Here is a 26,078-nt window from a genome sequence, read left to right on the forward strand (position 1 = left end):
TTCGCCAGGGAAATGTTTACGCGAGACATTTCTCCTCTTTTATTTAACAAGGGAGCGCCCGAGGTGAGCTCAGGACACCGTTCACATGCGTGGCCTTCAGGCTTTAAAAAAGAGAGCCGTGAGGATCCAGTTGGTGAGAGAAGCGCTGGCGGAAAGCCTCGGACCACAATCCATACAGGGCAATAAAGCCGCTTCAATCGCATGTGAACAAGCAGCCGAGAATCCCCTTTCTGACCCACGTCAACACTTGAGGTCTCATCTCAGACTTACATAGGCTATTGTGGTGAATAAACAGGAGCTATGGAGAACGGCAAGCAGAAATGTGTCCAGCTGCACACATGTGGCCTTTGCGCATGGTCAGGTCTGGTTAAGCTGATTACTGAGTGAGGTATAAACGAAAAGATCTGAGGACATTCAAGAAACGCAGCTGGCTTTCCAGGAAATAAAAGCTCTCTCACACACACACGTCCTCTCTCTCAAACTCACTCTCTCACTCTTCGATGCAAGCATGCTATGAATCAAACATGTGGACTGATAGAACAACGGCTTGGTTTCCAGTCAGTGGGTGTAGGCTGTGGTCAGAGCTGCTACGTAAGCCTCAGAAAGAGCAAAACAAGACGGTGACGAGGCGTTTGGTGTGGAGATGTCAGAAAGCACGGGCTGTCCGTGTCACAGTTGCGGGGGCGCTACGCCGTGTCGTGGCGTCAGTCAGACAAGGAGTTCCACCCCCTGCGCCCTGCACTGACTCATTCCAGTCTGACACACATGTTGCAAGCGCTTTCCAGCTTACGTTCACACACACTCATGCAAATGCACATTGATCTTGCACCCAGCATATTTGCAAGTCCTTAAAAACATGGTGCTAGATTAGAGAGCAAAAGCGAGCGCCCTGGAGCCTCTTCGCAGATAGGAGGCACATGGGGAACGAGAGTAAAACCAAGTTTCTTTTCATCCAGCTTTCTGTTTTGCAATTCTCCAGACCTGATGCATTTTTATTCATCGCGCATCACACGAAATACGTCATACTCTACCGTGATTAACCGCTCCTGACTGCCGTACTAGGATTTTTTCCCCCCCAGACTGAGTAGGAGTACCAATTCTGAAATGACTAACCTACTTACTATCAAACAATAAACGGTATCATGGAAGTTTATTTAGCTCCGTTTATATTCGTTGCTGCTAGCAGTAAACTCCTCGTGCCGAGTTTTACGTTTACGATGTTGCGTTGTTTGAACGTCCTGACTGAAAACGAGAGCACCTTGACTCATGAGCAAAGCGTAGATGTGGGCGAGTATGAGGAAAGGTAGCGCACGTGTCTCAGTGCTCTCTGTAGTGAACTGCACAAATAACGCTTGATGGTTTGAATCTGTAGATCTCCTTGTGTGAAATGAGCTAATCTGTCACTGGAGGAGTAATTCATGCTCTCCGTGACGAAGGTAGTAAAGCAATAATAAATACGCAATATACCTATAATCCAGGAAATATGCCTCTATTGGACTATTGTCTCTACTGGAAGTCACGAGCAGGCATATCTACAAATGTATTTTTTTAATTTATTATTATTTTGGCGCTGTTGTTGGTCCTCCACTAGCCTGGGAAATCCCATGCTGCTTTGCACAATCGTTCCGATCTGAAAAGACAGCATGGAAACTATGGTCTAAAGGCTCGCCCGAGTTAGGGAGCCAATCAGAGAGTGGGGAGGGGTGGAAAGACGGTGACGCGTACTACTCGACAAACGGAAGCTTGTAGTTTATTTGGGACTGTTTACGGATCACATTTAACATGGCGGCGAGCGATACGAACCAAACTTTCGATCAAGCTTTAGACACTGTTCTGAATAGTTTAGAGCGAAAGTTTTGTTTTGCCTTCTCTTTCCTTCTCTTCTTCGCCTCTTCATCGCTCTAACTACGTCACCGGGTACAACTGCCATGATTGGCCATGGGCTACGTATACGCCAAATGATAGACATTCGCAACATCCAATAAACGGCCGTTGACAATCGTAAACCACACCTCCCCTACGAGAAATTCAATAGGCGGATTCCAGACCATATTTCACTTGTGATATGGTCTGGTGTTAACCAGACTAGGTCCTCCACTATCCTCTTGCGTCTGTGCCACACCACACTCTCAATGACCGCAAAAAAAAAAATCTAGATTTTGGACTGGTCTTAAATGCACGCCTTCGCAAATAAAATACAACCTTAACGCTTTAGATTGACCGACAATCCAGTCACGTCTAGGTACGAGACACAATTGTGTTGTCTCGATACAAACATTGCAATACGAATTTTGCTCCTCTGATGTATATTGTGACATCTCATCTCATTATCTCTAGCCGCTTTATCCTTCTACAGGGTCGCAGGCAAGCTGGAGCCTATCCCAGCTGACTACGGGCGAAAGGCGGGGTACACCCTGGACAAGTCGCCAGGTCATCACAGGGCCGACACATAGACACAGACAACCATTCACACTCACATTCACACCTACGGTCAATTTAGAGTCACCAGTTAACCTAACCTGCATGTCTTTGGACTGTGGGGGAAACCGGAGCACCCGGAGGAAACCCACGCGGACACGGGGAGAACATGCAAACTCCGCACAGAAAGGCCCTCGCTGGCCCCGGGGCTCGAACCCAGGACCTTCTTGCTGTGAGGCAACAGCGCTAACCACTACACCACCGTGCCGCCCCATATTGTGACATTTCCGTTCAATATTCATTATGAGCTCTACACCCTCTTACACAGGTGACGAGAGAGCCACAGAGGAACTAGCATACGAAGTTTGCAAGTGGAAACCTAATTGCCTCGAAACAGGTTTACTTAACAATCCAAAACATTGTTCCAATCATCCTTCTTTTCCACCAACAGGGAACGGGTTCCATTTAGAGCATTTCAGCTACAAATAAATTAGCTCGGAACCTAAAACACTCGTCCCCAACTGGCTTTTCCAGCGTGAACCGTGACGACATAAGTGGGCGTCATTCATTTGGAGAAGGAGCAAAGTGCAACAATGGAGAACGCAATGGAAAAGGAGACATCTTTTTTTTTGGGGGGAGGGGGGGTTATTGAATAGAACGAAAACATATGTACAATAACAGAAAAGATCGCTGGTGATCAATACGATCCGCCATCTTGCTACTTCCGTTTACTTCCATTGTATTGTGGTGCTATTGTATTCCAACGCCCTTGATTAGAGTGGTTCCGCTCAAAACTGGTGAAAACGTGGACTGGTTTGCTAACAGGCACCAAGGTTCAAAGAATCCTGAACGGAACCGGTTCAAGAACCCGTTCCCTGTTGGTCAAAAAGCGGCATCGGGAAGGAAGCGTTGCGGCACGTCTCGGACACAAAACCTGTTAACCAATGACAGGACGTTCATGAAAAATTGGTAGCTTACTTCAGTGAACATGAAAGCTCCATGCTAGTAGTATAAACCATTCTACCATGTTTTTTTTTTTTTTTTTACTGACCTAATAGGTCTAATCATCTCATTTTCTGTTGGTGTGTCTTATACATTCCTACGTCCTTTCGTCTTCATCGAACTGGCTTCTTCGCCACATCTGAGGGCTGCTTTATAGTTTTCAGGCGTCTCTTATGGCTTATCACTGTGGCGCGGAGTCAAAAAAAATCATATCATAAAACGCTACAACTAAAACTTCTGAAGCAATCTGAAAGCGTATGGCGTTTTATTCAGGGTCATTCTGACAGTCTGGTGGGGGAGGGGTTTGATAACTCAAGGATAATCCGCGATGACATCATTTCGGATTATAAATCTCGCAGCACAATCCAAGCATTAGAGGGTGTCATTTAGTGACCACTCCACCTCCTCCAGAACACTGTGTGAGGTCGAAAAGGTTAAAGGTCAGGACAGCTTTATTGTCCTGATGGCTTCTTAGTGCTACAGCAGACGGAGTGTCTGCACAAACTATTTTATGGCATCTCCTATCTCTACAACAGTAGAGATAGTACCCTACTGTACTCGCAGTACACCGAGTCTGAAACAATCCAGGACATCCGATTTATGTTTGGTGAGCTTAAGCCTCAAAAGGGTATGCTGCTCAAATCAGACATTTGTCCCTAAACTGATTGGGTCACTCTTAGTAATCAAAAGCTCTTGAAATAAAGTTTTTTTTTTTTTTTTTGCCACTTGACTCATCATCTCAAGACATACAGAAGATTCAGCCGTTTGATTGGGTCTTTGAGTGTTAGTATAATACCGTGCTAATTTTCTTTAAAGTGCCACCAGTTTGTTCTTACTAGCAGAAATTCTGGTGGTGCTTAGATGCTAAATCTACATAAATATACAATCGTGGTGATGAGATCATCATAAGCTTGAAGCGGCTCGTGGTATGGTGTAGCGCTAATGAGGCATCCGTCAGGGTCCACAATGTCCCCGTCACCGAGTACAGAGAATCCATTAACCCGAGTGACCTTGCATAGCTCCTACTCAGCTCTGCCTGAGGAAGAACCTGAAAAAAAGCTCTTCAAGCCAGCCGGCTGAGCCTCTTTACAGCAGATCAACTCGGCATCTCTTCTGGAGGAGGATGGAGGCAATAAATAGAAAGGAATCGAGAGTCGACTTGTGCTGAGCAGTTTGTGTGGAGTACTTAATGGTGATTTGAATTTCATTTCCAATCCAAATCGATCTCGTGGAATAATAAGCAAATGCTTTCCCTCACGCAAAGCTCACACGGTCTTTATAGTACCAGACTTCCACGTATTTATCCGAAAGCTCTTTGATGAGCACAGAAACCCTTCACTGCGAAGATAATAGTGGGATTTCTGCTGAACTAACGAAAGTAATTATTTGTGTAGGCCTAATGCTAGTTTAAACAAACTAACAGAAGTCTGCGATTCAGCCAATGCAAAGCAGTTCATGTTCTCAACTAAATGTTACCCTAATGTAAGCAAATGAGTACGTTTCTTCACACAGGAGACGCAGCCTGGAGCCCCCACTTCCTCGCCCTCCTTTTGTCTGTATAATGATAAATTGTACTGTACCTGTACCTCCTCACTCGCCATATGGAGAGTATGAGTGATGACATGGAGCTGTTTTCCTCTGGTGGCCAGATTAAAGGGAAACGGGTTTATTTATGGAGTAGCCACGTGGCAGGGCAGAGTGGCGGCAAAACTGCATCAGAGCCAGGCACAGTGCTGATGGGAAGATTAGACCAAAACCAACTTCACAGGCAAAAACCACAGGAAGTCACTCTAACCGAACGGTTCTGCATCATCCACTGTACGAAGTAGCACAATATAATGGCATCATCTCTCGTCACTTGTCTAGCATCGTATTTAAAACAGGATATTTGTTTAATTGGGTTTATTTTCACAAGACTCCACGTGTCTATTCGGATTTGCAGACTAGGGTGGGGTTTACATTAGACCGTATCAGCGGATCACCAGATTAACGTTTTTAAAACGATTAGTGTGCACACAGCAACGCCAATACACGATTAGCGTGCACACAGCAACGCCAATACACGGATACGCTCGGCTCCGCAGGCATCCTGCGCTCCAAATCACTCCGCCCTGAACAGCGAGTGCCCTCTGGAGGGTGCGCACTCCGGCCCTGCGCAGCTCACAGAGCGCGCGAGTATAGCGCACGAGCAGTGATTCGGGACTGAGCCGCTGTGTGTGTGATCTCAGCGCATATCACTTACCACTTGCAAGTGGAAGGATGGCAAGCCTAAAGACCATCATAACGACACAATGGGCAGTATTTGCATCAGTATTTGCAGTATTTTCATACTTTTATACTCTTTAATGAAAGGTGATACAAGGCGGAAGTCCGCGCCGTTTTTCAGCAGTCGCGTCACATGACCAACGCCAGCGAATCAGGAAGGTGGATGTCACAGTGACGTTGTCCAATGACGACGCCAGCTAGAGCTCAGCACAGCGTATCTGCGTATCCTCAATGTTTACACAGCACCGGACCAGACACGATTTGGATTGAATACGTGGACCCTGGCGGATTCCCGTTTCCCGGCGTTTCCAGGCGTTTTAATGTCAACGGACAGTGCATCCGCGAAGAAAACGAGATAGATACGGTCTAATGTAAACTTGGCTTAGAAAACACTGAAACAAATGCAGAACTTTAATGGTTTTACTGGACATTAGAATCCAAAATTCAGGATCGTGGTTCAGAAAGATTACAGCTAAAACGGAAGAATTCACGACCTACGGGTGTTACGGTTTGAAATTTTCACGCTATAACAACAACCGAGTCTACAAACACCTCATGGAGTCATGCGATCATTGACCATTTCCAAACACACGAGCCTGTAGTGAGAATGAAAGGAAACTTTTCATTTGGGACGCGATACTTTTTCTTTTCTTCGAAAGATGAGGATTTTTTCCATTAATCTATTTTGCTGTCGGGACTCGTCACGCTGTCGTTACACGCTGAACAAGTGTGCAAATCCATACGTCAGAAGAGCAAGAGTTTGCGCACGCCATTTTCCAGACACAATTTCACCCTTCGCTGGGTTTTGATAATGAGAGTTCATCAAGATCATGCACGGGTACTTTAAAAATGATCAAAATGTTTCATTAAATACTCATTTGCTAGAACTGCGGAAGGATTGGTTTCGTATTAGTTCTTCGCTGCCCGTTTACGCCAACAGCATTTCGGACAATTTTTCACGCAGCCTACCCAAAGAACAGAACAGAACTCATTTATAATGTATTTACTACAGCTTTTTATACATTGCGCAACCTTTAATTAGCATTAAAAGGTGCTGGATGTGCAATTATGACTAAGTTAAGTTTCACTTTGACTTTTCTGGCAGTCTAAAAACATTTTTTAAGCTGGGAGTAGTTCTGGCAGTAAGGCAAATCACAGATTTATATAAATGTGCTCTTTCGAATGTTTTATTTCTATAGTAACAGCTACTTTACTGGGACTTGTATGTCAGCATTTTTATTTTTTAAATGTAACTGCTGATATGGTGGAGTCTCCAGTGTTGGCACTTTGTAACAGTCAGAAGTAAAGTTTTCCACCATTGGGAAGTCTTATTTTGTTGTATTAATTTCAAGAGGCTGGTGAAGGAACAACTACTGCATTTACATCTACTAGAACAAAAGTGATCACTTGTTTCCCAGGCGTTCCACAACATTAAATGTGACTTTGAGGGAGATACGCAGAACCATGGCCTCACTTTTTGTTTATAAATGCCTTGAGATCTCAAGAATGGCATAGGAATAGTTTTAAGCGTTAACAATAAATCTAATACGAACATTTTTACGATTAAAGTGATTTATATAGGCAGCGGTCTGAGTGAATGGCCTTGACATCTGTGACGTCACAGCGGGAAGTCTATTGGTCTCATCGCCATTTCCACTATACTAAAACACAGAGCCGACTGCAACGCCGATCCTCCGTTTTGAGCTAATTTATCGCCATGCCACATATGTGTTGCTGGCCAGTGCAGCAACACGATAGAAGGTGGACTTAAGTTGCATTCATGGCCCAAGAATGTTCAAACTGCAAAGATTTGGATGGGTTTTGCGAGAAGTTCACAGGCACGTTGGGCGCCTACGAAGTGGTCTCTCCTCTGCTCTGCACATTTTACTGAAGACTCGTACGAAACCTCTGATCTGTTGAGGAGCGTTGGCTATTGAAAGAGGGTGCAGTACCAACAATTAAAAGAAAATAAAACTATAAGAAAAGGAAAGTAAGTTCAATTGCACCAGTTCTCCTGGAGTTGTTGCTAAAACCCACGATGGAACGGGGCATATTATCGCTCGGGCAGTGACCTCCCCGCGGTTGTTGCTAAAACCAGTGATGTCCCGTCTTGGGTTTTAGTAATTGCCTGAGCTGAGCAATAATGGCGGAGTACTCAGTATGGAGAAAACGGAGAACGAGTGGACCAGCCATCTGATTTCTCCGCTGGATATGCTTGCCTCAGTAGCAATATCTCGCCCTTACGTGGAAGAAGCAAATAAACGAAGAACTGAAAGTCAGATTGTTTCAAAACAATCGGCCACAAGATCGGCCTTCAAGAAGCGAGAACACCGACAGGTAAGATGTGACTCTCATTTGGATACAAAACAACAAAAACAGCAACACTCGTTGTTTACCTGCATTTAGATTAATACATGTAACTTGTATTGTGTATTTAAGTTACCGGTACAAAAGATTATTTAATTTGCTTCAGAGTGTGATTGTCTCAGTTCATCTGATTATTTAATTAGCCTTTTACGTTTTATCAGTGCAAATGCATGCATGTACATGTCTGTTGCGTAAGTTATAACACCTATCCTGTTTTAATGAGAGTCAACCCACAATCAGTGAAGTCAAATCGGTCTTAAGCTGGGCATACACTGTGCGATTTTTAGCCCGATTTTGACACGATTTTCACTCGTGCGACTATTTTGGAGATCGGGCCGAGTTTTGGCTCAATCGTGCGTCTCGGATCGTGTAGTATACATGGGGTAACGACAAGCGATTAACACCTCGCGACCTCCTCCCGATCGATCGGATGAAAATCAAACCTGTTTGAAATCCTGAGCATCGCATCCGAGCATCGGATCGTATAGCGTGAGAACAGGAATCGTAAGCTGCATGCTGTTTACCCCTGCGATTCACTCGTACAGTGTGAGCAGCAGCTGAATACCACGATTGAAAAAATAATAATAATAATCGCACAGTGTATGCCCAGCTTTAGTTGAGCAAGTCGGTAACGGTATTTCTTCCTTTCACCATAAAGTTTTATTTATACAACTTTGGTCTATAGCTGTCAAAGGCCTCGGCCTTAAAACCGGTTACCGCTGTGACGTCACGCACTCAGGGCTGGCTGGCTCAGCGGGGCAGCTCGAACGCCAACTTCATGGTTGATTTTAACTCTCGAAAATATATTTTTTTAAATTCCCATTTATGCAGCATACAAGAGTCAAGGATGGGGATACTATCCACTCAGAAATGTATTTAAAAATAAAAGGTTCTGCGTATCTCCTTTAAAGGGACAAAAAGTGTGATGGGTTGTGCTTTCATAGATAAATAAAAAAATAAATACCATCACCTTGCTTGTGGGAAATGTAGCTGAACTAATAACTTACGGTGACAATTCTTCACAGCAATGCGACTTGGACAAGCGTCACAGCAACAGGTCAACAAAAGTTCCCGCTAATTTCCACCCGTTAAGTCAGATGCTGTTCATGTTCAGAAGTTTATGCTTCCCGACCGCTTTGCTGCCCCACTTGAAATGAGTTTTCCAATATTCTGAAGGCTTTGAGAGCATAAACCTGCCTTCAGGGTGCTGAGGCAAAGTACTTGAACCATCGCAGTGTCTGCGGATTTTCTTAAGAGCCCATGTACCAATACAGTATCACAAGAAACAGTGGTTAAGCCTCTGGACTATGGAATCAGAAGGTTGTGAAGACCACCAAGAAACAAGCTCTCAGCAGCTTCTTCTTAACTATTATTAGTCTGTGGTTCAAACATCTCACTACACCACTTCAGAGCGTCGACTGCTCTTAAGAATAAATTAGTATTATTACACACACACACACGCGCATATTCTGTAAAGGAGAAGAATCCATTAGCAGCTAGTCATTCATGTGAACACCCTCTTCACTCACATTCTCAAGATTCCCAGCAGCTGGTAGAAAGGAACTCAGGGCTGACCTCGGTGACCGTTGCACATTTATATCCAAGACAAAGTGTCTCATCTTTCAGCAGAATCAACAGTCCCCAGGCCATGGTGCCTACAGGAGCAATTTGAGCAAGTGGTCCAAAAAAGCCTTGTGTCCTATAGAGATCAAAGCTGTTCCTGTGCAGCTAAACACACCAGGGGGAGTGAAGGAACATCAGTTTGCACAGCAAACGGCAGCTGTTCCGAAAAGGGAGAGTTACCTGCCCCCCCCGCACTGCGCAGACCAACCCTTCCCCCAATCCCAAGAGCGTAGTCTTTAGTCGTTTTAACAGCCATTACGCCTCCATGACAAAAAGATCTAACACGGACACGTGTTCGACATTAAGGACGGCGACATCATTTGCCGGGAGACTGAGATTTATAAGACAAGATAGCACAAGAGTCTTGGTCTACATCTTGCCTGTTTGTGATGCAGTGTTGGGCACGTACAGTCGAGTCTGGGTTCTCCAGGTTACTCTGGGCACAGGAGAATTCGTTAGCGAGCCAGGCCACAGTTCGGAATGCTAATCATGCTGAGATGGCCACAAGGCAGCTTGAGCGTGTCTCGACACTTTGGCAAACCCGCTGTCTGTGGCTTAACTAACAAAAGAATGGCAGCCTAAATTCTGGCTTAATGGTTTCACGAGAGACTGTGCAGAACGTGCCGTCTTTTCTTAAACGAAGGGGGGGGGATTTAAAAAAAAACAAAACAAAACCTTCTTCCATGCGGCGGTGCTGCTTGGCCACGATTCTCCATTTATTATCCAAGATGATGACCCCTGGCCTCTGCTTTTGATCAGGGAGATGTGTGCAGAGGGGGGTAATGAAGCAGTCAGCTACTAAAGATCTTTACTGTGTGCTAAGCCAGTCAATAGGAGGTCAGCCATCTCTTTCTCCATCTGTCTGAATATGCAATGCAAGAGTGGAGGGAGGGGAAGCGGCAGGCAGGGCACAGACAGATTACACAGGCAGAGCTATCTGATGATCTCCAGGCTGTTCAGTCTTACTGTCAACCTTCTGTTAACACTTGTGTTGCGGTCTGAGAAACACCTGTGTGTATGATCTGCTCTCTGATGCTAGGGACTGTGCCGAGAAGGATTAGCGCTCGATGAACATCCTGGGCTTATGCTAATAACGGACATGTGATTGCTGACAGGGTTTAAGCTAACCAGGCTTGATGATAGGGTTGTTACGGTGTCATGGGTTTACAGTAAACGTACAACACGCTCCCTTTTATCTTACAAGGACAAAATGCTGACAAGATTTTACAGAAACGTCAATGTCAGAAATATCCTTCAGGAAAGATTCGGTCATATCCGAAAAGAAGCATGCTTTTTCTTCAAATAAAGGACGCTCCGGGAAGGCTTTTCTATCTACCGAAACCAAGTAATCGGGCGAGTTTAAACCTCGGCACAATAAAATATTTAGTACGGTTTAAAAGGACTTGTCAGAGAATTGTAGTCCTGCTTCCACGGTCAGTTATAAAGTTCCTAGCATAGCTACGTATTATGGTCATGTGACCGTCTTATGATCAAGCACAATACACAATGTGGCTAAAAAACAAGCCGTACGCTAAATAGCAAACCCTAAAGGCCTCTGCATGCTCTTGCGACAAGGCTTTCGCAGATAGCTTTTCGCAGACAGCTGTCATTTATTGTTGAGCAGGGAGTAATAGGCGTGCGCGATGTTATTCACCGGCACAACGCAAGGGGGCGCGAAGTCGCTAGGAGTAGTTGGTGGGTGTGGTTAGTGGAGTGTTTATCCTCCGGTTACTTATAATGACTAGAACTGGAGTCGTATAGATGTCCGTACTTCCTCACTTCCTCGATCAACCGCTCTTCGTGCTGCTCCATCTTCGCTCGTGTTTTTAAAAATGGCGGTCGTGAAAACAAACCAAACCGGGAAAGTAGGGAAGCGGAATTGCGTGTACAGCGGATGTAGAGTGGACCAATCAGAGCCCTCGTCTGCGACGCTGTCTGCGAGGCTTCTGCGGTGGTCACAATTTTTGGGAGGTGCGCACAGAGCGTCTGCGAAGGTGGGGGGGGCTACGCAGACACTGTCTGCGACGCTATCTGCGAGGACTGGGTTGTCAGCATAAATTGGCCTTAACACCCATACTTGATAACAGAGCCCTATTTGCATGGTGTGTGATTTTGCACTGTACCAGATCACCATGGGTATTTGGTTCACAACCACATGCACTTAAAAATATTTAACACTGTATGCAGGCCTAGACATTAAGCATTTACCACTGGTGGCCCATTGGGCCAGTGGAATTGAAAAGTTACTGGCCCAAATGGAAAATGTGGTGGCCCGAATGCGCGTGGTACGCAAACCACAGCTGCCGCAGGCAGCCGCTGCAAGCACCACAGGTGCTTGCACAAAGAGAGGGGTCCGGGGGCCCTCCCCTGGAAAATTTTGATTTTTCAATTCATATTCGTGCATTCTGGTGCATTTTAAGGTGAAATTAATGAAAATAAGATTATTCATATTTTGCTAACATTATTATATCTTGATTGTTTGTTCACATTGATATTTTATTGTTTGCATTTCTTGTTCTATCAATTTCTTAGTTACATTTAAAATTTTCCTTTGTTCTTGTTCTCTGTTCGTTTAACACATGCTGTTGGTTACTGTTTTACATTAACAATTGTTTGTATAAGTTTTAGAATAAGCTAAGTTTTGCCTCACCATGCAACTAACTTGTTTATAGAATAAGCTTTGCCTGTAACCCACCCTGTGTGATGGAGACATATTTTCTTTTTTTGTCATGGTTTCAGCTTTGGCTCATATATTCTCAACATTGTAGATATTGAATTCTCACCACTGTAGATATTCTTATAGAAATAGAGGTACAATTAACTTTTTAAATACACCTTTATATAATAGCCACAAGACACACACAGGCCAGTCCCAAGTCTGGATGAAAGGGGAGGGTGGCATACGGTACTAACCCTTATCAAGCTGGATTTAAATGGGCGTTTTTATTGCCCATGAAGAAGTTTTATTTCTTAATTAATAAAATATCATGAGAATCACTGACAAACCATACATTTCCTGAAAGGGTGGATTTTGGGGAATAATCTAGTGAGATTTTTGCAAAGCCTTACCTGCTCGGGGGCGATTTATAACCCTAATTACCTGTTAATTAGCTAATTAACAGGTATGCTCAGGTGAGTCAAAAAGGGGTGAAATGTTTGGGCTTTTTTTTTTTTAATAAGACAAGATATAAACACCAAATTTTCAGGATATGTCCTTGGAGGAACTAGTAGTAAGTTTTTGCAAATTCAGCTCATTTGCATAAACCAGTGCCATGGCAACAGCAGACACCCTAGCGACTGAGGGTATACTGGGTTTAGCATGGTCTGGTTGTACCAGAGAGGGTCAGAATAGTTATTATTTTTGTTGTAATGAACTAATGTAAACCTAGTTTGGCTATTTTGATAGATTTTATCATCTTTGGATATTTGAATAATATAATATATGGGATCAGATCTAATTTACCACATTATTTTATCTGTTCTTCTATTTCAGTCATAGCAAGCAACATTTATACTTCATTCTTGAATCACTAAAAGGTGATACATGTGTAGCCATATTTCTTGGCAGTGTATCCTGAAATTTTGATATAATATACAAAGTCTGAACGATTTTACACCATCTGAAGCTAAAGCGCGTGTGGTGAAATGCTGTTTTACGATTTGGCGAGTTGTAAACCGAGCGCGACGTCGCGCGCTCTGATTGGCTGCCGAGTTCAAAATGAAGCCGAACATCTCCGAAGATGCACGAAGACGGCACACTCCTGCCACGGAGCGGAGGATGACAAAAACAAAGGTGGCGGACCTCGTATCGAAAAGGTGCATTTTCCGAACAATTTCTTCACAATTCTGGGTAAAATATGAGTAATAAAATTTGTTAATTTGTATCGAAAACGTACTGGCCCGCCCGGGCCACTGTTTGGCCAAATTTAGTGGCCCGAAAGACGTAAAAAACACCGCCGGGCCATCGGGCAAGTGCTAATGTCGAGGCCTGGTATGCAATGCTGTGTGTAGGACATCGGCTTTGTGTTAGTACTGTATTGCTCAAACTTTATTATCTGCAGGATCTTAGTTAGGTAACGATGCTGTTTTGAAATAGATCTATTTCAGGATTTAAGGCTTTGCTTGCAAGCTGCAACCTACGGTGTTAATTTTAATCTAACCTAGTGCGCCGCAGTACATTACTCAACGCAGAACCAAACATCCGAATGAGTGTCTGTTTGTAAGCGATGACTGTCCAGACAGGCATTAAGGCTTAGTCATTTTTAACCAAGATCAGATACGGAACAGAACCAGGAGAATATCTTACAGTATATAATATTCAGCTAAGACGAAAGAGTTGCGTCTCGTTCTGGTCTCCATTACTGACCAGATTGATTTTCAACATCTGAAATGTTTCATGGTGGACAAGCCCCTGTGAGCTGCTGTTCTATGATCTGATTAAACCTGTTTAAAAGCACGAGTAGGGGGTCCCGTGTCAGGGCGGCCCGTCTGTGTGTTAACGAGAGGGGCATTCCTCGGAAACTCGAGCCCGCTCTATTAAGTACGACGACCGCAAACCAGAGCTGAAGAGCGAAACCTGACATAATGCGAGCCTCTGAGTGATTCTTCAGCGCAACCACAATGAGTCGATCCGAGCAGAAAGCGCGGGCTGATTATTTCAACACGGTTGGCACGGCTCAGTGCGCGATTGTAAAAATCCAGTGCGGCGCGACGGCAGACAAGAGAATGGAGAACAAGGACTGAGATAGCGAGCAATATAGAAATGTTCAGTGTCAACCAACGTGCTGACAAAGCTAAAACAAGCTAAAACTAATATTTATAGATACTTATGAATGCAGAGGTGTGGCTCTTTCAGAGAATCCTCACAGCACGTTCGTAGTAACTGCTGATTATTCAGAATGAATCTAAATTCCCAGTCAAGGTCATTTCCTCTGCGAGTGCTTTACTCATTGCGTCATGTATTATGGGGCTTTGAAAGTCTGTAATCCTGAGCCACAACTATGAGGCAAACAGCTGAAAAAAGAATCAGGGTCAGCGCGTCAAAAACTTAAACGCACTCGGTTAATGATCGGGCTTCATGAAAGCACCATGAGGTCACGTTTGCATCAAGGCGTTCTCTGTTTTGGTCTCTAGCTGGTGGAATAAATTTCCCCGGACTGTCTGAACAGCCGAGCTCAAGTGAAGATGGAAGACCTACCTCTTCTCAGGACGATTTAAAAAAAAAAAAATGATGGTGGTATTCACATGAGAGGTGAAGCTTTGGAAGCTGGTTTGTTTGAGAGGAAAGTGGACAAAAGCCCTGCTGCACCACCATCACGATCAGGTAGAGGAACCCACCAACTTGGCAAGTCGAGGAAAGAAGCTCAAATTCAAAAACACACACAATCTTGGACCTCACATGTTAATCATGAAGGTTAACGCGTAACAAATCAGACCCCCTATTGTTCACGAGCGCACCGTAAAATACCAATTAAATCATTTATTCAACAAGTATGTCAACCTCGAGGTGTGAGGGCGCCAATCCTCCTAAATCACCCACTGTCTCTGAGAGCAAGATCTAAATTAAATTACCTGCTTGCTCTTTTGTTTTGCCTCTGGAGCGCCTGTTGACATATCCCAAATAGAAAAAGGAAAAAAAAATGCTGTCTTCACATTCCAAGCTCAGTATGTTTTCACAGTCCAAGGTTAAAGAAAAAAGAAAAGATAAATTTAAGGGTGTACTGGCACTCTTTTAAACCTGACTCCTCCCCAGGACATGTTAATTGCTTTTTAATATGTTCGAAAAGAAGGTAGTGGACTCAATTAAGATATGATTAAGAGATTATAAAGCTTTTCCTCTCCGCTCTGTGTGTGTGTGTGTGTGTGTGTGTGTGTGTGTGTGTGTGTGTGTAATAAAGTGGTGAACAGAGACGCTTAAAAAAAAAAAAAAAGGCCCTTATGGAAGCATGAATCAAAACATCTCAAAATAAGCAGTTTGTTAATGACCCACATCATTACGTCAGGAGCAAAGAGACAAACGGAAATGAGTGGGAAGCTCTGACTAATATCATCAAGTCCTAAAAAGAAAGCTCGCTAGGACATCTAAAAGCAGCATGGATGACTCCTCCTCGCATGAGTGATCTGAGTGTAAAGGTACAGCGTTCGTTTTCAGAACGCCGAAGGTCTACTTAAAGCCAGAAGCCGTGCACTTAATAATTTACTAAGCCTTTACGACAAGGAGTGCTTCATGGAAACGTTACCTGCCACTGCGAGGCATGTTCGAAATAAAAGTACACGGTTTTTAGGAACACCTGTACACCTGCTCGCTCACTCAGGGTCAGCCAATGAGGTCACAGCAAACCAGCATTTAATTCTTCAGTTAATCTTGAAGTCACACGGGGGAAGTCCGAAGCTTTGAATATGGCCTAAATGAGGCAGCCTGAATACTTTCGGGATGATTTCCTAGATTTTCATGTGTAACAGTTGCTTGAATTTACCCAGAATGGGGCTCCCAAAAAAAAAAAAAAAAAAATGCAGTGAGCAGCAGTTGCGCAGGTAAACACCACTCTTTACAACAGCGGCGAACAGAAAAGCATCTCAAGACGCGCAACACTGAAGCGGATGGGCTACAACAGCAGAAGATCGCCTGGGATTTCACTCCTGTCAGCCAAGAACAGCAACCTGAAGCGACAGTGGGCACAGACTCACCTAAACCACCTGACTGGATAGTTATATGAATGTACAAATGTAAATGTGTTCCTAATAAAGTGCCCGGTGTGAGCATGCAACCAAATATTTCTGTGCAATTTGCATTGCAAAAAAAAAAAAAGGGGGGGGGAGGGGTTGTAATTATAGGATTACTGACTGAAACCTCATCTAAAGGGAGAAAGTGTGCCAGGGAGTTTATTACCAGAACCGTTTTAGACGAGGGGAAGCAGATGGGATGTTGAAGAAAAGTCATTTACACTACAGACTGACTATTTTAGATAATAAGACCCAGGAATTTCTATAACATTATGCCATACATATACACACACACACACAAACAATTTTTCTTTCTTTGCGCAACTTTGTGGCATAGTGGAAAAAGTTTGTCAAAAGTCATGACCCTTTACTACATTAGAAAATAATAAAATAATAAAACGCTCATCATTAGCGCAAGTAACGTCACGTATCACTTAAATTTTAAAGGTGCATTAGCTAATATTAGTCTTTATTTTATTATCGAAGACTAGGTCTAAAGTTTTGGTGCGTTCGACATTTGAATGATTCCCGACCATGTTTGTGAAGCTCCGCCCCCAGGATCTACGCTGGAAGCGGTCACACTACAGGCCAAACGCAAAAAAGCCTTCAAGGCCAGAAATCGGTGTTCCAAACGGACTCTCTCACTGACTTAATACACTTATTTATACAAGTAAAGAAAAAATATTAACTATTGCACCTATAAGTTCTGCTATTACACCAAGGCATAAGATAAACGTGTGTCGCTGGCGTTTATTTTCAAACACGTTTGTCGTATTGCGGTGCTACAAAGAGTCAGGGCGTGTTAAATGAAACGTTAAAGCCGTCTGATTAAAAAGGAGCCAGGTGGCCATGACTTGACCCTTGGAAAAGGCATCTGTACCCTACCTGTTCTTTGACCCTCAAACACAAAGACTGTATCATGGATCCTGGCTCATCAAAAGAACCTCACCATCTGTCCCCATCTGTAACATCACCATCTTTTCTGACCTGGGCAACAGTGTGCGTTCACAGAAAGCAGACAACCATGTGCAGGAAGAAGCAAATTAAGCATCTGAACATTGCACAATATCATATCTGGCTTTTTAAAGCACAACGCCATCATGTAAAGCACATGGCTGGAGCGCTCCAGCGTAAAGGAACTGTAATGTCGACGTTCACACATAGCTCAGACCGAGTGTATCTGAAGCTCGCCGTTTCTGTAGCCAAATCACAAATTTCCCTTTGCGAGCCAACAGTTCTATCGGCTCGCTCTGTAGCAATTAACAGCGTTGCGGTAACTGAGCCGACTCTCAACAAGCTTTATATTATATATATATATATATATATATATATATATATATATATATATATAAAAATGCTGTCAAGCGATTAAAATATTTAATCACGATTAATGTCGCGACTGTCATAGTTAACTCGCGATTAATCGCAATTTAATCGCACATTTTTGTCACATGAAAAACCATGTAATTCTCTTATCAGCATAAAAAAGTGAATGGGCTTGCTTTGTACCAATGTTTTTTTTTTATTGCAGAGCATAACACGTCTTGTCACAGCCACTGACATCCATAACTTCCATATTAGATGAGAAAACCAACGGATGAAAAATAAAGTGCATATCACTGTGAAAATAAAAAAATGTTTTACTTTACTCTTCATTAGTTTCTTTTGAAGAGAAGTATTTGCCATAAAAGAAGAAAAAAACAAGGGGTGTCATGGCTCAGGTGGATAAGGCGCCATACTATAAATCCGGGGACCCGGGTTCGATTCCGACCCGAGGTCATTTCCTGATCCCTCCCCGTCTCTCTCTCTCTCTCCCCCGCTCATTTCCTGTCTCTACACTGTTCTATCCAATAAAGGTGAAAAAAGCCCAAAAAAATCTTTAAAAACAAAAAAAAAGAAGAAAAAAACAGATAACAAAAATAAAAACATTCATCATACGTTCAAAAACGTTCATCATAGTGTGGCACTGTATTCTCTAATTCTCACTGCTTATAACTCTACACCTCCCCGGTGGAGATGAGCTGGGAAACTGAAGACTGAAGGAACAGTATTGAAAAGTATTTTTCCAGTCTCACCTGGGAAAGGTAATCCCATGTGATCTCGTTTGGACGGTAAACCTGTTGGTACAGTTAAACGCAGCACATGAATGAGGCATCTTTATTAGACGGTTGAAGAATCTCCACTTTGCCCCATCCAATATGGCGGCGAGGATGTTTATATGTCTATGCCTTTCTCCATCACTCACACGTACTCTTATTGAAGCAGCGTGCGACAAGCCTCAACAGGAACTACGGGTGACTCGCAGGGCCAAATTAGAATTTGCGTTAACGGCACTATTTTTTTTAATCGCGTTAAATTGAGATCGCGTTAACGCGTCATTATCGCGCTAACTTTGACAGCACTAATATATATATATGCACAAAACATAACGCTATTGCACATTTGACGCTGTCTTGCATTTACGTACAAGATCCATCACATGAAACAATGTAACATGCTGACGGCATAAAATATCCATAATCAGATCGGGAAATGTGTCAAATTTACTTTCTCGTGAACATCACCAAGCCTTCATCAGCACTGCAAATTGCTTTGGATGAAATAAAAAAATCGCCTGCCAAATGAGCACATGTGCAGAAATATACAGCTCTATCATTTCACATTGGTACTTCCTGCCAAAAAAAACCCCAAAACACCTGACTGAGAAAGGTCCTTGCATCCTTATTTCCAGACCCCTTAAAATCAGCTCAAATGACTTCTACTTATCTAGCTGTCTGGGAAATTCTTAAACGTGAAGTAAGGTGAGGCAGGAGAGATAAAATTACACTGGTATTTCATCACATCTCCATAAGGCAAACTTGCCGCATGAGTCGAGTGTAAAGACAGTAAGAAGCTGCACTACAGCTGACGTTAGGTCAAAAACAGTAAGAGCAGTGCTGGCTCTGCCAGGAAGGCTTTGGATACTGATCAGAAGGTTGCGAGTTCGTGTCCCACTACTCACTGGACAAAAGCGTTAATCCAATGGTTCCAGTTCCCAATGGAACCGTGGCAAAATATTATCCTTAAATGTTACTAAAGACATCGTTAGGGGACAGATTAAGGTTTCAACTTCACCGTTTTACTCCCATTCTCAAATTCAAAATCACCATCTCATCTCATTATCTAAAGGCGGGGTACACCCTGGACAAGTCGCCAGGTCATCACAGGGCTGACACATAGACACAGACAACCATTCACACTCACATTCACACCTACGGTCAATTTAGAGTCACCAGTTAACCTAACCTGCATGTCTTTGGACTGTGGGGGAAACCGGAGCACCCGGAGGAAACCCACGCGGACACGGGGAGAACATGCAAACTCCGCACAGAAAGGCCCTCGCCGGCCACGGGGCTCGAACCCGGACCTTCTTGCTGTGAGGCGACAGCGCTAACCACTACACCACCGTGCCACCCCCAAAATCACCATAACAGTTTTATAGAAAATAAACGGTATTCAGTGCGAGTGTGAACGGGGCACAAGTCAAGTTTGTGGGGTTTTATTGTCGTTCCTGTATATAGGAACGAAACAACGTTTCTCCAAGACTGTGGTGCAACAAATTAAGGCTTTGTTTGAAGGACCTGTCATTCTCAAGGTCCCAATCACACCATCACCAACTTCTTAGTCAAAAATCTAAGTGTTTTGAATGAAAATGTGACAGCAAAGACACACAAAACGACATCTCTTACTTCACCTCAGCCATAACGTCTGGGTGATCCTGAAGACAAACTGTGAAACTACGGACCAAATCTGACATCTCAGTTCAGACTAATGTGAGCTCCAGAATGGAATTAAAAACACCATCCATGGTGCACCTCTGTTCCACTTACCTTCCTACTGCACTTCTAATATCATGATAACCCCAAAATAAATTCCACATGCACGTCGAATCATTTCTCACACCAATTTCGCTTGGCTTTAAACCAGAAACATGGGTCGAATTCGTTCGTGTAAAGCAGCACCTTAGCTTGAGGAGCTAATTCGAGTTGGCAGAGCAGCTCGCTAACCCGAGTCCTCATACCTAGTAGTAATGCTAATGCGTTAGCATGGCTCAGCTAGCTCACCAGCTGTTAGCATGAATTTAAAAAATACCTTAAAAGCATTTTTAAAGGGACATAGTGGAGTCGGGTGGGCAAAGAAACCGTGGTTAATATTTAGAAATTATTTACGTTTATATATATATATATATATATATATAGATAGATATATTTTTTTAAGTAGCAGTATTGGTTAGCTTTGCTAGCTAATTAGCCGTGTAGCTCTTACCTTGAGACTCCTCCAGCTGCCCGTGGTTGCTCGGCTTGGTGAACCGTGTAGGACTCGGAAAGACACTGAAACAAAACTAACTACTCCTCTGCTTGCTACAAGGAGCTGGATTTAATAACTGTATTATTACTACTACTACTACTAATAATAATAATATTATTATTATTATTAATTATTATTATAGAAATAAAAATCCTTTTTAAAGGGATTGACTGAACTTGGAGTTAAGACGTGACACCGCGGCTAGTCGTCCTAGTTCTGACTGTAATCCATCTACGAGGAGCCTAAGAGCTAAGAGCCGGGGCTACCAGTGAAGCTCCCGGGCTCTGTGCGTGTCTCTGGCGGTGGAGGAGCTCCCCGGAGTCCGGCGGTGAGACCGCAGCATAACCAGGCGAACACTCGGAGCGCTGTGTGTGTGTGTAATCCGTAATGTTACCCACTCGGCCGTATTTTGCCAGGCTCAACCGCATTCCTCTCTCTATTGCACAATGAGCCGCTATAATTTATTCATGAGCTCATGGGGATGGAGTGAGAGTCTCTCTCTCTCTCTGTCTGTGTATGTCAGAAGAAAAGAGAAGCAGTTTTTTTTTTTTTTTGTCACTCACCCCCTCATCATCCTCCTCATCGCCGCCCTCCCCGGGCTGAACTGAACTTCCCCCTCCGCTACTCTTCAGGCCAGATTAACAGATCAGCACATCGAACGAGTGACAATCGACCAGCTTGACTATCGCTCAATGACACAGATAGGTTCCGTCCTAAACCGCGCGCAAACTCACTAAAGAGTCTGTCAAACTCACGCGCCACTCTTACCATTTAGTAAGCAGTTATGCACGTGTTCTTACCTCAGCTTAAGTGCACTATTTATTACACTAGTATGTGGTTTTGAATGTAGCCCGCCTACTATTGAATACAGTAGGACGCAATTTGGCATGTAGCTTATTATTATTACAGTACAGTGGCAGTATGCAGTCTTTGTTTGTTTGTTTGTTATATACTACCACCACCAGTAATTTATATAGAGGAACTCAAGATGACACAGTTTTGGAAGAATAAAACAGAATATTTAGTATATTTAGCATAATGATTTAATAATTAGATGTAAAAGTTTGAATTTAAATCAAAATGTTTATGGGAGGTGTCACGGTGGTGGTGGTTAGCGCTGTCGCCTGACAGCAAGAAGGTCCGGGTTCGAGCCCCGTGGCCGGTGAGGGCCTTTCTGTGCGGAGTTTGCATGTTCTCCTCGTGTCCGCGTGGGTTTCCTCCGGGTGCTCCGGTTTCCCCCACAGTCCAAAGACATGCAGGTTAGGTTAACTGGTGACTCTAAATTGACCGTAGGTGTGAATGTGAGTGTGAATGGTTGTCTGTGTCTATGTGTCAGCCCTGTGATGACCTGGCGACTTGTCCAGGGTGTACCCCACCTTTCGCCCGTAGTCAGCTGGGATATACCCATACAAAAAAGAACAGTAAAGAACTTATAAGAGTTTACCACTGTCTTAGTAGTAAATCCTTATAAATATAAGGATAAATCCTTATAAGGATTTATAAATAAATATATATGCCATGTATGATTTACTCCTGAAAGTGGCCCATTTTGCATTTTCCTCATACAAATTTATGAAAATCTAGTATGTATGAAGTGAACATTGTGCATGGTTTTTACAGATAATGTGTATGATGAATTACACCGTCTTTGTATGCTTCATGTAATGTTTGTAGTTTTAAATTATATTTTACAGTTTAAAATGTATATGCCTTTTATATGTAAATCCACATATGTTTGTGTTGGATTTACATATAAAAGGCATGTACATTTTAAACTGTAAAATATAATTTAAAACTACAAACATTACATGAAGCATACAAAGACGGTGTAACTCATCATACACTCATCTCATCTCATTATCTCTAGCCGCTTTATCCTTCTACAGGGTCGCAGGCAAGCTGGAGCCTAACCCAGCTGACTATGGGCGAGAGGCGGGGTACACCCTGGACAAGTCGCCAGGTCATCACAGGGCTGACACATAGACACAGACAACCATTCACACTCACATTCACACCTACGGTCAATTTAGAGTCACCAGTTAACCTAACCTGCATGTCTTTGGACTGTGGGGGAAACCGGAGCACCCGGAGGAAACCCACGCGGACACGGGGAGAACATGCAAACTCCACACAGAAAGGCCCTCGCCGGCCCCGGGGCTCGAACCCAGGACCTTCTTGCTGTGAGGCGACAGCGCTAACCACTACACCACCGTGCCGCCCTCATCATACACATTATCTGTAAAAACCATGCACAATGTTCACTTCATACATACTAGATTTTCATTAATTTGTATGAGGAAAATGCAAAATGGGCCACTTTCAGGAGTAAATCATACATGGCATATATATTTATTTATAAATCCTTATAAGGATTTATCCTTATATTTATAAGGATTTACTACTAAGACAGTGGTAAACTCTTATAAGTTCTTTACTGTTCTTTTTCGTATGGATAGGCTCCAGCTTGCCTGCGACCCTGTAGAACAGGATAAAGCGGCTAGAGATAATGAGATGAGATGTTTATGGGATTTTAGGGTTGTTTTTTTTGGGGGGGGGGGGGGGGGCTGGGGCAGAGATGAATTAGTGTAATGGTTCTCGTTTTTAAAATAAATACAACAGCTCATTTTAAAAATGTCTCATTTTATCTTAGACATATTTTCCTTTGCATTTTGTTGTGGATTCTGTATTAACAACTTAATCAAGATATAAAATGTTTACGGAATTTATAGCACGTTTTTATGATCCAGCAAGCTGATAAATTGATCACTGTTGTTGTTGTTGTTGTTGTAAATATCTGCACATTTTGTAAGCATTCCAATAATTCTAGGATTCCCCAAGTAAATATAAATCCACATCAATATATTTGCACATTTTACAAACATGCACTGATAAACCACAGTCTCTAGACATCTGCTCTAAATGTCAAATTTATATGAAAGCTTTTCAAAAGTTTTATTTTACAAAATAATTTTTTAGCCTGGCATTTTTTTTTTTTGGCAGAAATTTAAGTATCACTTGATTTTTCCTTTTTCCTCTTTGCCTGCACTACAATCAAAATTACAGGATGAGGACGCATGTGATACTCTGTGTATAGTCTATGGAACCTAACCATTTTAAGGTCACTTTTTTTGCACAAAATACATGATTTTATATCATAATAGAGATAATTAGGTATAATTAGCTTTATCTGGTAATTAATGTTTTTAGAAAATATTAATTTGCTCTTCATTATGCCAACAAAGTGCACCTATACAGTGGGGCAAAAAAGTATTTAGTCAGCCACCAATTGTGCAAATTCTCCCACTTAAAAAGATGAGAGAGGCCTGTAATTTTCATCATAGGTACACTTCAACTATGAGAGACAGAATGGGGGGAAAGAAATTATAGGATTTTTAATGAATTAATTGGTAAATTCCTCGGTAAAATAAGTATTTGGTCACCTACAAACAAGCAAGATTTCTGGCTCTCACAGACCTGTAACTTCTTTAAGAGGCTCCTCTGTCCTCCACTCGTTACCTGTATTAATGGCACCTGTTTGAACTCGTTATCAGTATAAAAGACACCTGTCCACAACCTCAAACAGTCACACTCCAAACTCCACTATGGCCAAGACTAAAGAGCTGTCAAAGCACACCAGAAACAAAATTGTAGACCTGCACCAGGCTGGGAAGACTGAATCTGCAATAGGTAAGCAGCTTGGTGTGAAGAAATCAACTGTGGGAGCAATTATTAGAAAATGGAAGACATACAAGACCACTGATAATCTCCCTCGAGCTGGGGCTCCACACAAGAGCTCACCCCGTGGGGTCAAAATGATCACAAGAACGGTGAGCAAAAATCCCAGAACCACACTGGGGGACCTAGTGAATGACCTGCAGAGAGCTGGGACCAAAGTAACAAAGGCTACCATCAGTAACATGCTACGCCGCCAGGGACTCAAATCCTGCAGTGCCAGACGTGTCCCCCTGCTTAAGCCAGTACATGTCCAGGCCCGTCTGAAGTTTGCTAGAGAGCATTTGGATGATCCAGAAGAGGATTGGGAGAATGTCATACGGTCAGATGAAACCAAAATAGAACTTTTTGGTAAAAACTCGACTTGTCGTGTTTGGAGGAGAAAGAATGCTGAGTTGCATCCAAAGAACACCATACCTACTGTGAAGCATGGGGGTGGAAACATCATGCTTTGGGGCTGATTTTCTGCAAAGGGACCAGAACGACTGATCTGTGTAAAGGAAAGAATGAATGGGGCCATGTATCGTGAGATTTTGAGTGAAAACCTCCTTCCATCAGCAAGGGCATTGAAGATGAAACGTGGCTGGGTCTTTCAGCATGACAATGATCCCAAACACACTGCCCGGGCAACAAAGGAGTGGCTTCGTAAGAAGCATTTCAAGGTCCTGGAGTGGCCTAGCCAGTCTCCAGATCTCAACCCCATAGAAAATCTTTGGAGGGAGTTGAAAGTCCGTGTTGCCCAGCGACAGCCCCAAAACATCACTGCTCTAGAGGAGATCTGCATGGAGGAATGGGCCAAAATACCAGCAACAGTGTGTGAAAACCTTGTGAAGACTTACAGAAAACGTTTGACCTCTGTCATTGCCAACAAAGGGTATATAACAAAGTATTGAGATGAACTTTTGTTATTGACCAAATACTTATTTTCTACAATAATTTGCAAATAAATTCTTTAAAAATCAGACAATGTGATTTTCTGGATTTTTTTTTTCTCATTTTGTCTCTCATAGTTGAAGTGTACCTATGATAAATTACAGGCCTCTCTCATCTTTTTAAGTGGGAGAACTTGCACAATTGGTGACTGACTAAATACTTTTTTGCCCCACTGTATGTTAGGTGTACCTAAATAAAGTGGCCTACCTTGAATTGAATCCGTTTCTGGGTGATATGAGAGAATTTATTAGGATTCACGAGTGTCTTCTTTCTAGATATACAGAAAGGAGTTTGGGAACACTTGGAAACTGTTGCTCAGTTTAGGAGTAGCCAGCAGCACTGTTTGTTACTGGCAGTGTCAAATTAAAAGACTAAAAGTAGTTTTTTGGGGGGACATTCAATTTTTGCTTATAAAGACTTGTCATAGATTTAAGTATCAAAAATTTGATATAAAAGACACAGATGCTGTCTGTCAGATGTCTTGAAACACACTATCCATTCATCTATCCATTATCTGTAGCCGCTTATCCTGTGCAGGGTCGTGGGCAAGCTGGAGCCTATCCCAGCTGACTATGGGCGAGAGGTGGGGTACACCCTGGACAAGTCACCAGATCATCGCAGGGCTCACACATAGAGACACACAACCATTCACATTCATGGTCAATTTA

The 26,078-nt window shown here is 43.0% G+C and overlaps 1 protein-coding gene across 3 annotated transcripts in view; it reads right to left on the reverse strand.

Annotated features, from left to right (window-relative positions):
* The window catches only part of zmiz2 (zinc finger, MIZ-type containing 2), a 50,677-nt gene extending 29,290 nt beyond the window's left edge, over positions 1-21,387 (reverse strand). Inside the window, exon 1 of one of the 3 annotated variants that reach the window (XM_060909207.1) lies at positions 21,309-21,387. The gene's annotated coding sequence lies outside the window, so the exon portion shown is untranslated. Of the gene's footprint in view, positions 1-20,703; positions 21,270-21,308 lie in introns of those variants that run through there. The other 2 variants (XM_060909209.1, XM_060909206.1) reach the window with 2 other exon arrangements.
* Positions 21,388-26,078: the final 4,691 nt, after the last annotated feature.

Source organism: Neoarius graeffei, chromosome 25, assembly GCF_027579695.1.
Source record: "Neoarius graeffei isolate fNeoGra1 chromosome 25, fNeoGra1.pri, whole genome shotgun sequence".
Taxonomy (NCBI): Eukaryota; Metazoa; Chordata; class Actinopteri; order Siluriformes; family Ariidae; genus Neoarius; species Neoarius graeffei.